This window comes from Mirounga leonina, unplaced genomic scaffold, assembly GCF_011800145.1.
Source record: "Mirounga leonina isolate KUSES-001 unplaced genomic scaffold, KU_Mleo_1.0 Mir_228, whole genome shotgun sequence".
NCBI lineage: Eukaryota > Metazoa > Chordata > Mammalia > Carnivora > Phocidae > Mirounga > Mirounga leonina.
Genome location: NW_023270619.1, coordinates 827,639 through 840,969, shown reverse-complemented (window position 1 = coordinate 840,969; position 13,331 = coordinate 827,639). Strand labels below are relative to the sequence as shown.

The 13,331-nt window shown below is 38.7% G+C and overlaps 1 non-coding gene across 1 annotated transcript; it reads right to left on the bottom strand.

The window, feature by feature from the left end:
* Positions 1–11,850: 11,850 nt before the first annotated feature.
* TRNAK-UUU lies at positions 11,851–11,923 on the bottom strand. The gene has a single exon. It is a non-coding gene; the product is annotated as a tRNA-Lys (tRNA).
* Positions 11,924–13,331: the final 1,408 nt, after the last annotated feature.

The window sequence follows — 13,331 nt, the reverse complement described above, 5'->3', positions numbered from 1 at the left end:
GCCGCCGTTTATCCTCCGATATCTGCCCGAAGAATCACAGCTCTCCGCCTTGTACCTCAAAACCAACTGCCTGTGATATTCTGTTTGTAGTGATCCAGATCTTCTTACATCTCAGGCTGGTTTCGTGGGTGCTCAGAGTGGTCTGGTAGATATCCAACTCAATTCTGGGGACCAGTTGAAATAGGGTCCCCTACTCCTCCGCCATCTTTCCCACCTCCTAGAATACAGTTTAATAAAAACTTTAGAATAACACATATATGCGTGAAAAATACAACTTAAATTATAATTCCCAATGTAAATGCTGTTTTCAAACACGGTTAAATGTTTCACTGCAAAATGTGAATGTCTTCATTTGATAATTGCTAAGACTCCTTATAGCCAAAAATTCTAAGGCTTCTTTGGTTTCAATCACAGTTCATAGATGATTTGGGGATAATGATGTTACTTGCAGTTTCCTCTCTATGCAATTTTCTCTGCGTGCAGTTTTCATGTGATTTTGAAGATGAGCTGACTTTGGTGTCTGTCATCCCAGTGGAGTTCCTAGGAACATAGGATGTGGTTCTTCTGTGGATTCTGTCAGTGCTCATGTCCTGCCAACAACCATGACAAGGTTGCCCGTGTGGTCTTCATGGTGACAGAAAGAACTGAGGAAAAGGAATGAACCTGCTTAGCTGCTTCCTGTATTCAGCTGTGTTGATGATTTATGGACTAAATTGAATAATTGCCACAGCTTACCCAACTCCTCTTCATTCCTTTATGAGTTTCATGGAAACATTCTTCTAACACATTGTGTTTTGCTATTCAATTCTATGCTTTCTGGGAAGTATGTAAGAATACTTTTTTTTTTTTTTAAATCTCTTATGCATTCAGGGTTCATTTACATTTTCTTTATTTAAATTCAAGTTAGTTAACATATAGTGCAGTATTGGTTTTAGGAGTAGAATTTAGTGATTCATCACTTACATATAACACCCAGTGTCCATCCCAACAAGTGCCCTCCCTAATGCCCATCACCCATTTAGCCCATCTCCCTACACAACTCCTGTCCAGCAACCCTCAGTTTGTTCTCTATAGTTAAGAGTATCTTACAGTTTGCCTCCCTGTTTTTCTCATTTTATTTTTCCTTTCCTTCCCTATGTTCATCTGTTTTATTTCTTAAATTCCACTTATGAGTGAAATCATATGATATTTATCTTTCTCTGAATCACTTATTTCACTTAGCATAATACCCTCTAGTTCCATCCACGTCATTGCAAATGGCAAGATTTCATTCTTTTTGATGGCTGAGTAATATTCCATTGTATATTTACACCACTACTACTTTATCCATTCATCTGTTAATGGACATCTGGGCTCTTTCCCTATTTCGGCTATTACAGACATCACTGCTATAAACTTTGGGGCACATGTGCCCCTTCAAATCACTATGTTTGTATCCTTTGGATAAATACCTAGTAGTGTAATTGCTGGGTTTTAGGGTAGTTCTATTTTTAACTTTTTGAGGAACCTCCATATTGTTTTCCAGAGTGGCTGTACCAGTTTGCATTCCCACCAACAGTGCAAAAACATTCCCCTTTCTCTGCATCCTCACAAACCTCTGTCATTTCCTGACTCATTAATTTTAGCCATTCTGACTGGTGAGAGGTGGTATCTCATTGTGGTTTTGATTTGTATTTCCCTGTTGCTGAATGATGTTGAGCATTTTTCATGTGTCTGTTGGCCATTTGTATGTCTTCTTTGGAGAAATGTTTGTTCATGTCTTCCACCCATTTCTTAACTGGATTATTTATTTTATGGGTGTTGATTTTGATGAGTTTTTATAGATTCTGGATTCTGAGTTTTTATAGATTCTGGACTAGCCCTTTATCCAATATGTCATTTGCAAATATCTTCTCCCATTCCATCAGTTGTCTTTTAGTTTTGTTGATTGTTTCTTTCACTGTGCAGAGGTTTTTTATCTTTATGAGTTCCCAATAGTTCATTTTTGCTTTTGTTTCCCTTGCCTCTGGAAATGTGTCTAGCAAGAAGTTGCCATGGCTGATATCAAAGAGGTTGCTGCCTGTTTTCTCCTGTAGGATTTTGATGGTTTCCTGTCTTAAACTTAGGTCTTTCATCCATTTTGAATTTATTTTTGTGTATGGTCTAAGGAAGTGGTCCAGTTTCATTCTTCTGCATGTAGCTGTCTAGTTTTCCCAACAGCCTTTGTTGAAGAGACTGTCTTTTTTCCATTGGATATTCTTTCCTGATTTATTGAAGATTAGTTGACCATATAGTTGTGAGTCAATTTCTGGGTTCTCTACTCTGTTCCATTGATCTATGTGTCTGTTTTTGTGCCAGTACCATACTGTTTTGATGACTACAGCTTTGCAATACAGCTTGTATTGATGCCTCCCACTTTGCTTTTCTTTTTCAACATTACTTTGGCTATTCAGGGACTATTCAGGGACTTTTCTGGTTCCATGCACATTTTAGGATTGTTTGTTCTAGTTCTGTGAAAATTGCTGGTGTTATTTTGATCAGGAATGCATTAAATGTGTAGATTGCTTTGGGTAATACAGACAGTTTAACATTTGTTCTTCCAATCTATGAGCAAGGAATGTTTTCCACTTCTTTGTGTTTTCTTCAGTTTCTTTCATAAGTGTTCTATAATTTTCAGTGTACAGATTTTTACCTCTTTAACCAAAGAGGTTTATTACTAGGTATCTTATAATTTTTGGTGTAATTATAAATGAGATCAATTCCTTGATTTCTCTTTCTGCTGCTTCATTATTGGTGTATAGAAATGCAACAGATTTCTGTACATTGATTTTATATCCTGTGACTTTACTGAATTCATTTATCACTTCTAGCAATTTTTTGGTGGAGTGTCTTGGGTTTTCTACATAGAGTATTATGTCATCTGTAAAGAGTGAAAGTTTTGCTTCTTTCTTGCTGATTTGGATGCCTTATATTTCTTTTTGTTGTCTGATTGCTGAGGCTAGGACTTCCCATACTATGTTGAACAACAGTGGTGAGAGTGAACATCCCTGTCATGTTCCTGATCTTAGTGGAAAAGCTCTCAGTTTATCCCTATTGAAGGTGATATTAGCTGTGCATCTCTCATATATGGCCTTTATGATGTTGAGGTATGTTCCTTCTATCCCACTTTCTTGAGGGTTTTTATCAAGAAAGGATGCTGTATTTTGTCTAATGCCTTTTCTGCATCTATTGAGAGGATCATATGGTTCTTATCCTTTCTTTTATTAATGTGGTGTATCATGTTGATTGATTTGTGGGTATTGAACCACCCCTGCAGCCCCATGAATAAATCCCACTTGATCGTGGTGAATGATTCTTTTAATGTACTATTGGATTTGATTTTGCTAGTATTTTGTTGAGGATTTTTGCATCCATGTTCATCAGGGATATTGGCCTGCAATTTCCTTTTTTGGTGGGGTCTTTGTCTGGTTTTGGAATCCAGGTAATGCTGGCCTTATAGAATGAGTTTGGTAGTTTTCCTTCTATTTCTATTTTTTAATACAGTTTGAGAAGAATAGGTATTAACTCTTCTTTATTTTTTTTTAAAGATTTTATTTATCTTTTGAGAAAGAGAGAGACAGCGAGAGAGGGAACACAAGCAGGGGCAGTGGGAGAGGGAGAAGCAGGCTTCCCACTGAGCAGGGAGCCCGACGCGGGGCTCGATTCCAGGACCCTGGGGTCATGACCTGAGCTGAAGGCAGATGCTTAACAACTGAGCCACCCAGGCGCTCCTTAACTCTTCTTTAAATGTTTGGCAGAATTCCCCTGGGAAGCCATCTGGCCCTGGACTTTTGTTTGTTGGGAGGTTTTTGATTACTCCTTCAATTTTTTCTCTGGTTATGGGTCTGTTCAAATTTTCTATTTCTTTCTGTTTCAGTTTTGGTAGTTTATGTTTCTAGGAATTTCTCCATTTCTTTCAGATTGCTTAACTTGCTGGCATATAATTGCTCATAATATTCTCTTATAATTGTATTTCTTTGGTTTTGGTTGTGATCTCTCCTCTTTCATTCATAATTTTATTTAGTTGTGTCCTTTCTCTTTTCTTTTTGATAAGTCTGCCTAGGGATTTATCAATTTTGTTAATTCTTTCAAGGAATCAGCTCCTAGTTTTTTCGATCTGTTCTACTGTTTTTTTAAATTTCTATATCATTTATTTCTACTCTAAACATAATTATATCCCTTCTTCTGTTGGTTTTAGGCTTTATTTGCTGTTCTTTGTCCAGCTTCTTTAGGTGTAAGGTTAGGTTGTGTATTTGAGACTTTCCTTGCTTCTTGAGGAAGGCCTGTATTGCTATGTACTTCCTCTTATGACTGCCTCTACTGCATCCCAAAGGTTTTGAACTGTTGTATTTTCATTTTCATTTGCTTCCATGTATTTTTAAATTTTTTCTTTAATTTCCTAGTTAACCCATTCATTCTTTAGTTGGATGTTCTTTAATTTCCATGTATTTGTGGCCTTTCCAGTTTTTTCTTGTGGTTGACTTCAAGTTTCAGAGCATTGTGGTCTGAAAAATATGCCTCATATGATCTCAATCTTTGTGTACTGATTGAGGCCTGATTTCTGACTCAGTATGTGATCTATTCTGGAGAATGTTCCATGTGCATTCAAAAAGAATAGATACTCTACAGCTTTGGGATGAAATGTTCTGAGTGTATCTGTTATTCCATCTGGTCCAGTGCATCATTCAAAGCCATTGTTTCCTTGATGGTCTTCTGCTTAGATGATCTGTCCATTGCTGTGAGTTGAGTGTTAAAGTCTCCTACTATAACTGTATTATTATCAATGAGTTTCTTTTTTTAATTTATTTTTTAAAAGATTTTATTTATTTATTTGACAGAGAGAGCAAGAGAGCGAGAGAGGGATTACAAGCAGAGGGAGTAGGAGAGGGAGAAGCAGGCTTCCTGCTGATCAGAGAGCCTGATGTGGGGCTCAATCCCAGGACCCTGGGATCATGACTTGAGCCAAAGGCAGACACTTAATGACTGAGCCACCCAGGTGCCCCTATCAATGAGTTTCTTTAAGTTTGTTATTAATTGATTTATATATTTGGCTGCTCCCAAGTTGGGGGTATAAATATTTACAATTGTTAGATCTTCTTGTTGTATAGACCCCTTTATTATGATACAGTGCCCTTTTTCATCTCATTACAATCTTTGATTTAAAATCTAGTTTGTCTGATATAACTATGGCTACTCCAGCTTTCTTTTGATGTCCATTAGCATGATAGATGGTTCTCCACTCCCTCACATTCAATATGGAGGTGTCTTTGGGTATAAAACGTGTCTCTTATAAGCAGCATATTGATGGGTCTTGTTTTTTTTTTATTCATTCTGATAACCTATATCTTTTGATTGGAGCATTTAGTCCATTTACATTCAGAGTAATTGTTGATAGATATGAATTTAGTGTCATTGTATTACCTGTAAAGTCACTATTCCTATAGATTGTCTCTGTTCCTTTCTAGTCTTTGTTGCTTTTGGTCTCTCTTTCCCACTCAAAGAGTCCCCTTTAATGTTTCTTACAGAGCTGATTTAGTGTTCATGAAGTCCTTTAGTTTTTGCTTGCCTTGGAAGCTCTTTATCTCTCCTTCTATTCTGAAATACATCTTTGCTGGATATGATATTCTTGGCTGCATATTTTTCCCATTTAGCATGTTGAATATATCATTCCACTTTTTTCTGGCCTGCCAAGTTTCTGTGGACAGATCTGCTTCTGACCTTATCTGTCTATTCTATAAGTTAAGGACTTTTTGTCCCTAGCTGCTTTCCAAATTCTCTCTTTGTCTTTGTATTTTGCAAATTTCACTATGATATGTGTTGTTGTTGACCTGTTTTTGTTAATTTTGAGGGGGGTTCTCTGTGCCTCTTGGACTTGAACGCCTGTTTCCTTCCCCAGATTAAGGAAGTTGTCAGCTATAATTTGTTCAAAAATACCTTTTGCCCCCCCTTTTCCATTCTTCTTCTTCTGGGACTCCTATAATAGGGATATTATTGTGCTTTGTGGAATTGCTGAGTTCCTTAAGTCTGTATTCATGATCTAATAGTTTTCTTGTCCTCTTCTTTTTAGCTTCATTATTTTCCATGATTTTATTTTCTATATCACCTATTCTCTTCTCTGTTTCTTTCAACCTCATTGTGACTGCATCCAGTCAGTTTTGCATTTCAGTTACAGCATTTTTTTTTATTTTGGCCTGACTAGTTTTTAGGTCTTTTATTTCTGCAGCAAGGGTTTCTCTGGTGTCTCCCATTCTTCTTTCAAGCCCAGCTAGTATTCTTATGACTGTTGTTCTAAAGACTCATTCAGATATATTGCTTATGTCTGTTTTGAGCAAATCCCTGGCTGTGATTTCTTCTTGATCTTTCTTTTGGGGAGAATTCCTCTATCTCGTCATTATGTTTAATTTTCTGTTTTTTTGTGTGTGTTATGAAAGCTTATGTTTCCCGCTCCTGAGAGTAATACTATATTAAGAAGGGGTCATACACTGTCCAGGGCCTGGTGCTTCAGGAAGTGTTTCTGGTGTATGCTGTGCACCCTGCTGTTGTGTTTTGGCTACTCTTTCCCATAGGTCAGTCCTCTGCAGAGTTCCTCCTTGTTTGCAGTGGAGAGTATCTGGACATTTAACTAGGTGTGCTTTGATTTGTTTGTTAAGATAAGCCTGATTTTTTTTTTTAAAAAGAAGTCTGATCTAAAAAAACAAGAAAAGGAAACAAACCAACAGATGACCAAAAACTATAAGCCTTATTCCAAAGAAAAAAGAAAAGAAAAGAAAAAAAAAAGAATGCCTGGTCCTATTTCCACCAAAACTGAAGCTGATGCTTTGGAGCACTCTGATCAGTAGACTTGGCACATGCAGGGGGCCTGTGTTGGTCTTCTGAGGGAGAGGCCTGCTGCACTGGCTCACAGTCAGACCTGCCCTAGTAAAGATGCCCCTATCAGGTGCAGGGGAATGGGGTTTGGTGTAAGAAACTCCAGCCTCTGCTGGAGGTGCTGTGTTTCTCTCGGAAGTCTGACTGTCCTGGAGGTTGGGAGGAGAGGAGGCACATGGAAGATGGTGTCACCCTGCCCTTTCATTCCTGGGGAGGGGAACTTTTGGCCACTGCTGTTCAGGAGGCCCTCACAGAAAAACAAAGACTCTCTCCTCCTGTGTCCCAGGCTTTCATCAGTTTCTGCCCTCAACCTGTCTATGCCCAGGCCGTGGGCATGCCTGGTACCACAGTTCTGTGTTTTATTTTTGGCTGGTGGCTGGGATTCAAAACTCCAAATCTTAAAGGACCCAGCAAGGTGTGGACCTACTCCCCTCTTCTGGAGGAGAACCTCACAGTGCTGCTCCCAACCCCCATTCTGTCCCAATAAAGTACAGGTGCCTAGAGTCTATGGTGAAGCACAGTGAACAGCTTTGACCAGGTTATCTGCCCTCTGTGTGTGCCTCTGTCCCCTGCTGTTGAACGGCTGCTCAGTGGCACCCAGTGGGCCTTTTGTCTTAGAGAGGAAATATACTCTCTTCCAAATGTGCTCCAGGAAGGGGAATGTTCTCTTCCCCTGTGACCTAGGGGATTCCCACACCATGGCATCTTGCACAAACCCTACATGCTGCTCTTTCTCTTACTCTTTTCCTCTCTCCCTGACTTCTCTCCACTGAAAGGGCTCCCAGCCCTCTGCAGCACCCAAGCTTTTCTCCCCCCCAATTCACATCTTGGAACCTCACATCTGCCATGTTCTTTCCCTCTAGTTGTGCAGATTGTTTTCTTAATCCTCAGATTGATTTCCTAGTTGTTCAAAATGATTTGAAGCAAGCCCAGGGTCCCCCTACACCTCTGCCATCTTAACTCCTCTTCTTCATTTACATTTTTTAAGGAATACTTTTCCTACAGTTTCCTAGTTTGTTAATTCTGAGAATTCTCCTATAATCCTTATTTTGGACCCAGTCAGCATAGAGGAAATAATATATTATCTTTCATATAAATAGGTCATTTTAGTTGTTGTTTAGAAATTATTTCCTCTTATTTTATGCTACAGTATGTAGTGTGGGTTTTGCATTGCATAAAAACTACTGTTATTAAAATTAATTTAGTCTTATTTCTCTTTTAGAATGGGCTATCTAAAGATTTCTGACAAATATTCATTTGAAAACAAAACAGAACAAAACAAACAACTATTTTTCTGTTTCCATGCTACACCCTAGAGAACAACACAGCTACCGTTTTGTCCCATGACAAATATACTGTAAGCAGTATATATATATTGACCCAAATATGAGCTAGTATCTCTTGTAGTTGTCCAGATGAAATATTACTCCTGTAATTGAAAGATATTTTGTTTGCTGTGAAATAATCTGAGCAAAATGATTGAAGATGAAAAGATTTGGGTGCAGAATTTGTGTTAGAAGTTATGAGAACATGATCATCATAAGATGTAGCACGGCTTCTCACACTAGCTTTTTCATACCTTTCCAAATCTTGCTAAAGCTTTATTGCTGGACCTTGTTTTATTGTGTTCATCCAATTACAGATAGCATGCTCATTTAATAAACTTTTAAATTTGTGCCCACCCTAAGGGGATGCTTAATAATTGGGATTTGGTAATGTTTATCTGACTGGAAATGTAGGCATCATGTCAATGAAAGCTATAAATTTATTTTAATGTGGAATAAAAATTTTAAAATCTAAATTAAAAAGTTCATAGAGTTTCAGAAAAGTTTTCCTTTCATAAGAACTGGGTATCTGGCCCTTACTTTGTCTTTGATCATTTATGTGCCTGAAATGGTCACTTCACTTTGTTGGGTCTCAGTTTCTTCTTCTGTCAAAGTAAGGGTTGTGACTAGATTTATTTTTGTGTCTCTTTGTCTCCAAAATTCTCTCTTAAAAGGGATAGTGGAATCCATACAAAGCACAGATTAAAAGAATCCTGATCTTGGCTCCCCCATGTGACTCCTGTGCAATTCCCTCCTTTGAGTGTGAGCAGGACTGTGGCTTGCTTCTAATAAATAGAATATGCTGATGGGATGTCACTCCCTTGGTTCAGTTAGATTGTACAGAATAGTTGATGGGATGTCATTCTCATGACTACATCAATCTATGTAAGACTCCATTTTAACAGACTGGAGGAAGATTCCCCTGATGGCCTCCAAGAAGTGAGCTGCCATGTTTGGCAGGGCCACCAGGCAAGGAGCTGTGAGCAGCCTCCAGTAGCTGAGAGTGACCTCCAGCTGATAGCCAACAGAAAACTTCATTCTTATAATCGCAAGGAACTATGATTCTTCCAACATTTATTTCTGTGAACTTGGAATAAGACTCCTTGTTCTAGAAAGAAATGCAGCTTGACTGACACCTTGATTACAGCCTATGATACCCTGAGCAGGATCAGCTTAGCCATGCTGGGACTCCTGACCTACTGAAGCTGTCAGATAATGGATGGGTACAGAGAGTTCCTTACATTCCTCACCCAGTTTCTTTTTTCCTTAATGTTATCATGTTGTATTATTGTGGTCCATTTAATAAAACTAAGAAATCAACATCCATCCACTACTATTAACTAAACTCTAGTCTTTCTTCAGATTGTGGTAGTTTTTCTATTAATGCCCTTTTACTGCTCCAGAATCCAATATAGGACTCTACATTTAGTTGTGATGTTCCTCTCCTATCCTGAAATCTGGGACAGTTTATCATTTTTTTTTCTTGATTTGATCATTTTGAGGAGTGCTGATCAGCTATTTTGTGCAATGTCCTTCAATTTAGGCTTGTGTGATGTTTTTCTCATCATTGGACATGGACTATAGGTTTATGGAAAGAATAATCAGAAAAATTTGGAGTGATGGAAATATTCTATATTTTTTATGTGGTGATGGTACATGGGTAAATACATTTGTCAAAACTCATTAAACTGTGGCATATAGGGGCGCCTGGGTGGCTCAGATGCTTAAGCATCTGCCTTCGGCTCAGGTCATGATCCCAGAGTCCTAGGATCGAGTCCCACATCGGGCTCCCTGCTCTTTGGGAGCCTGCTTCTCCCTCTGCCTCTCTCTCTCTGTCTCTCATGAATAAATAAATAAAATCTTAAAAAAATATATTAAAAAAAAACTGTGGCATATAAATGAGTACATATGATTGTAGGCAAATCATACTTGAAGAAGCTTTTGACAACAGATATTTTATACATATATATACACACACATAAACCAATAAAAAATCCAGTTAAATAATATTCAGTTGGTTCTTAATTGCAAGACTCCCAGAACCTTTAAGATTCTTTTTTTTTGTATATTATATTTATTACATATTCCTATAATAAAGCTAGAGAAAATGTTAAGAAAATCCTAACATACATTCACAGTATTGTACTTACTGAAAAAAAAATCCAGATATAAGTAGACCCATGCAGCTCAAAGGTCAACTGTATTGTGTGCTGTGATCCTACCTAATAGCTAAACTATTTCAGAGTCTTGTTGCTAACAGTTTGAAATCACTGTTGTAATCTCAACCCTCCTGGCTGTTTTCTTTTCTTTTCTTCTTTTTTTTTTTTATTATGTTATGTTAATCGCCATACATCATTAGTTTTTGATGTAGTAGAACCTTTAAGATTCTAATATACTAATGCTTCTTGTGAGTCTGTAAGCATTAAACATCTTATGCAGCATTTCCAAACTTTTTCTAACTATGAGATCCTTTTTCTAGCACCTCATAGTATCTGAAACACAGATTGGGAAATGCTGGTTTAAGAAAATTATATTTGCATTTATAAGAAAAATAACAAAAGCCTGGAGAGTTGTTCAGTTTTTCTACTATGGTCAGCCAAAGACTGGGAAAATGTTTTTGTCTATCCAAGTGGAAATACCTTAGGGTGTGTCATGTTACTGTGTCTGTGAGTGTGGAAAAGGAATAACATTTGAGAGCTGGAACATACTTCTCATTTAATCTAATTATCTATGTATACATGTTATTGCCACACATTATCTTTGAAGCTATTTGGAAACAAGTAGGATGAAGGACTTCAAAGGATGGATGGATGAATTCAGTCCCTCTTGCAGCCACAGCTGCTGAAGAAGTTGGGGGTCCTTTGCCCTTTGTTATTTCTGACTACTTGAGGTCCCAGAGCTATATGGATTTTGTACAGGCCTTAGGGTGCTGTAGCCAGTGGCTGAGGACCTGAGTGATGTCCCTTCCCTTACAAGTGGGAAGAAGCAAGTGGGGCAATGCTGAGCTCTGGAGGGAGTACTCCCACCCCAGGATTACCCCCATCATATAGTTGTTTTTTTATGTGGTTCATGGCTGACCACAAAAAGTTATCTACTCACAGAACAAGGCTACCTGTGTCTCTGTGTGCTCAAATGGTTCCCTGTTTGGAAGCTGAATTCATGGGTGAAATAGCATTAGTTGATTTAGCTTTAGAAGAAAGACGTTCTTATCTTGAGTTGTGTTTTGATACCTTGACAAGACTTACAGGAAGGTTATGATGTATGACTTGTGTCACATGATTCTTGGGTCATGTTCATAATTATATTGATAAAATAAACATTCCTTGCATATGCAGTTCCATTATGCACCTAAATATTGAGACATTATTGAATACTTTCAAGTTTTTTCATAGGCTTCAGACCCAAAGTCTGCAATAGTAATGATTTATAATCTTTTTTTTTTAAAGATTTTATTTATTTATCTGACAGAGAGAGAGACAGGAGAGAGGGAACACAAGTAGGGGGAGTGGGAGAGGGAGAAGCAGGCTTCCCGCTGAGTGGGGAGCCCGATGCGGGGCTCGATCCCAGGACCTTGGGATCATGACTTGAGCCGAAGGTAGCCACTTAACCGACTGAGCCACCCAGGCAGCCCAAAGCAAAGCACATGAACAGGGACTTGAACCCTGGACCCTCAGATTAAAAGTCTGATGCTCTACCGACTGAGCTATCCAGGCAATGATTTATAATCTTTGGAGAGGCTGTACATGTTAAAAGTATTCAATTATGTTTGCTACTTCTTGGCCAGTTCTGTTTCTCAAGACATAGCCAAGTGTGGTCCAGGTAACCATGGTTAAGGCCTAGGTATCCATGGACCAGTGCCTGGAACTGAAGTCCTGGATGGGGCAGGTTTGGAACACACCCAGCCTCAGACACTGAGCAAAAGTCTAGTCTGGAAACTGGATGTGGTATTTTAAAAGGATGGTGCATCAGGGGATCTACCTTAATGAAAAGATAAGGCACTGGGAATCTGAAGGGAGGTAGAGGTTGTATGTTGCAGTTTGAAAAAAACAAACAAACAAGCAATGGGACCAGAAGGCATCCCCTGAGGAAGGCTGACTGTCCACCACCAGGCAGGTCTCTGCAAGAGTGCAGGAGGCAGGTTAGCCTTCTCTAGGCCTTGGCTTTTAGGGCTCAGAAGGTGATTGTCAGTGTCCTCAGAAATAATTGAGCTGGATGACTGACTTACATAGACTGATGATTAAAACCCAAAATACCATTTTCTTACTTTATAATAAGAATTTGAAGCAGAGTAAATATTAGATCTGCTGCTCAGCTTATTTTCTCTTTGTAGACAAATCTACATGGGAGCCAAATGATAATCAGGGGCTGCTTGCAGAGCATAAGCTCTCAGATGTCTGATGCACTAATACATACCTTCACTCCTTATCACAGGTATTCTGCCCCATGAACAGGTTTCTACTACCCAAGGTTGGGCATTTCTTCCCTGGCACAGGGCAGGAGACACAGTGTCAGAACTTTCCACTTACCTGCCTTTTCCTTTGCCTGCATTACTGATCATCTCCATTCTTCTAGGCACATTTCTTTAGAGAGGCTAGTATCTTGTTGGTTCCAGTCAGGTACTGCTGGTCTGAGAGCCATTCTGTCTCTTGATGGTCAATTGTCATAACTCTGTTCTAACCTATTATTTGTTGTAAAGTTTCACTCTCAGACATTGTCCACTTTCCAAGTTCCTAGGGGAAGAAGTTGCAGGAGAGAAGCCCCTTACTGTTGAAACCAAGTGTTACTAACAGTGAGTAAAGCAGAGTGTAAAGGATGCCACAAACAGTCATATTTAAAGTCCTAAGCAGTAGGAAAATGTGTAACAGAGGTGAAAATACCATCTGATTCATTGGTACATCACTTAGGGCATTATTACTGGCTGAGGCACAATCCTATCTCTGAGTAGGTTTGGTACTGCAGATGGCAGAGACAAAAACATTCCTTCCTCCCTCCCTCCATTCCTTCCAACAAGTTAAGGCTTAATGGCTTCCATATATGGTTACTAAAAAGATAATGGCTAGGCATTAATCCTTATTAATAGCAATTCGCATCCTGCATCTGAATCACTTCATGTTTATCTGA